The sequence below is a fragment of the Limulus polyphemus genome, unplaced genomic scaffold (genome assembly GCF_000517525.1).
Source record: "Limulus polyphemus unplaced genomic scaffold, Limulus_polyphemus-2.1.2 Scaffold6868, whole genome shotgun sequence".
Classification (NCBI taxonomy): domain Eukaryota; kingdom Metazoa; phylum Arthropoda; class Merostomata; order Xiphosura; family Limulidae; genus Limulus; species Limulus polyphemus.
In genome coordinates, this window is record NW_013672478.1 from 41,548 (window position 1) to 44,074 (window position 2,527).

The window sequence follows — 2,527 nt, forward strand, 5'->3', positions numbered from 1 at the left end:
TGTTAACTTTAAACTTTGGACATAAAAAAAATTTTCCTTATCGGTACCATTCATACAGATCATTTTCTCCAAGGTGTAAAATCAACACAAGTTTAGAAATATTTTTCTCGTTTACACGAGTTTTCACTTGCTATGTTACAGACGTCTTTTTTTTTTAAAGGTACTTAGAACCAGTTATTGTAGAAGTTAGGTTACATACGATTCTTTATACAATATGACACATTAAAAGTGAGATAATCTTTGATACAATGATCGAAAGACCTCACAAACATGTACATAAATTCTATTTTTAAAATGTCTCAAGAGCTTCTGATTACAAAACAAAAAGCCACACACACACACAAAAACAAAATCTTTAAAGCATTTAACTTTTATTATACTACAGCAGGCCTATAGCCTTGGTATGACAGAGTTTCTTACCTATAAATCATGCGACCTAAAGAAGGTCGCTTAAGTCAACAAGTAAGCATTAGGCACTAACATGAGTTATTGACATTTTTGTGTTTTCATTATATTACTTGAGTATATCTTCAACTCTGAGGTATTCCCAGAACTGAGGAACATTAATGCTATTAGTAACCATGAAAATACAAAATCGTAGTTGAATGGTGAGACTTGTTTTGATTCTACATTATCTTGAGTAACTGACCTTTACTAGCCAATCACACCCCCTGTGGTCACAAGCATGATACAAGGAGACTTGCTCTTATTTACATGCTGAACATAACATGCTTTGTCTAGTTTAAGGAGAGATTTTTTGTAATGCTTAGTCTTGAAATTCTTTAATCTGGTTCTGCTTTAAACGATTTCCAACACTCTGCAGTTATTTTAAATTGAATATATATATTTACAAAATTTGGCCAAAGTGACTTCACATACAGAGGAATGATTATCAATTCTTTGCCAGGATTTAACTCCTCAAGGTTTACAAGAAATCATGTAATTATATTACAGAAACATCTTTACAGAACAAAATATGGGCTCTCCGATCAGGATACCAGTTGTTCTTTTTAACTTCAACAAAGAACAGTTGTCAAATACAAACTTTCTTTAAAAAGGAAAAACAAACGTAATCAAACTAGATAAATTTATATATTTCTGTATGCATTTTTCTCTCTTCTAAAATACAATGTTTTCACTTGATTTACTAAACTCTCACATATTTCTATTCATTCGTGCTTTCGCCCACTTCTAGATTTTTTTGGCCATGATAAATAAACAAACAGGTATAGACCAATAAACATGATTGTGACCACCGCTCCTCCAGTAACAATCCAATCCCAGGTTGTTATTTGTTCTTCTTCAGCCAGCATGCTACTGACGTGCTCCCAGCTGCCGTTGTTTGGTCGAGGAGGGACACCGGCAAGGTAGCACAAGAGGTTGTAGTGGTCCACCATGGAAATACCAGGAGATGTGTAGTCTCTCCTCAGTACTGAAATCATATCAATTACATCTGTTATGAATACATTTAGCCATCTGTTTGGGTGATTGAATTAAAAACACAACAATAAGATTTGATCTAAACTATTACAAATCCACAACAGTTCTATATATACACAAACTTACATGGTCCCTTAGCATAAAAGATTGTCCACATATCCTTCCCCATGCTTGGATCATAACCATGGTTACCAGCAGTACTTGACAGATCCCCTTTTTGTTTGGTAGAATCACTGATCTGTACGAGAATGTGGCTTATCATTCAAAGAGTTCTGTGTAAGAAACACAACAAAATCTGACAGACTCAACTTTATTATTTGGTAGACAAAGGTCATCATGCACGTGCCACATTAAGTCAGTTGTTTTATCACAACTTATATGTCTTCTAAAAAAACTACATTTTTCTATGTACTGTAATAATGTTTTTTATATACTGAGGTAAAACAAACAAAACAACATTGAGTTGCTTTTACATATGTCAGATCTGACATTTTCTAGTAAAAATGTGGGAACTGTATTTTTAAAATAAATTTGTGCAACTATTAACTTCTATCTTTTCTTTAGTCAGCATACTGGAAATATAGAAAATACAACTTACGGGTTCTATTATATATCCTTCCTCGGCTAACAGAATGATAGGTAGAACCAACTTGTTGCCACGAATTCCATACTTCTCTGAGAGATCTTCCTTTCGGTAAACTAGAAGACCCTTAATATCTGCCCGCTTCAAATCCTGATACACCTAAAGTTATAAAAACTGTGATGTATGGTAAATCAGAAGTTTCTTACCAAAGAATTAAGAGCATTATTATAAATTATATGTATACTAGCTGTAAAACATAAAAACGAAAATATAAAATTATCAAATCAAAGCTTCAGTACAATACACAACTGAAACAACTTTCAGTAGCTAAACATAATATGAAAATGGACAAATGTCAAGCTTATTACAAGATACTTTTTCTATTTATACCTTCATCATGTACAAGAACATTGTTTAAAAACAGTAGTTTATTACTGATCATTTGTTTCTCAACCACCAGTAGTAAGCTAACTAACTTGTCAGATATCAGTAAAAACTTTACAT

At 32.7% G+C, this 2,527-nt stretch overlaps 1 long non-coding RNA gene across 1 annotated transcript; it reads right to left on the reverse strand.

Annotated features, from left to right (window-relative positions):
- Window positions 1-349: 349 nt before the first annotated feature.
- On the reverse strand, window positions 350-2,191 carry LOC106474140. The gene is made up of 3 exons (XR_002613858.1): window positions 2,039-2,191; window positions 1,567-1,678; window positions 350-1,432 (listed from the first exon to the last, which is right to left on the reverse strand). It is a non-coding gene; the product is annotated as an uncharacterized LOC106474140 (long non-coding RNA).
- Window positions 2,192-2,527: the final 336 nt, after the last annotated feature.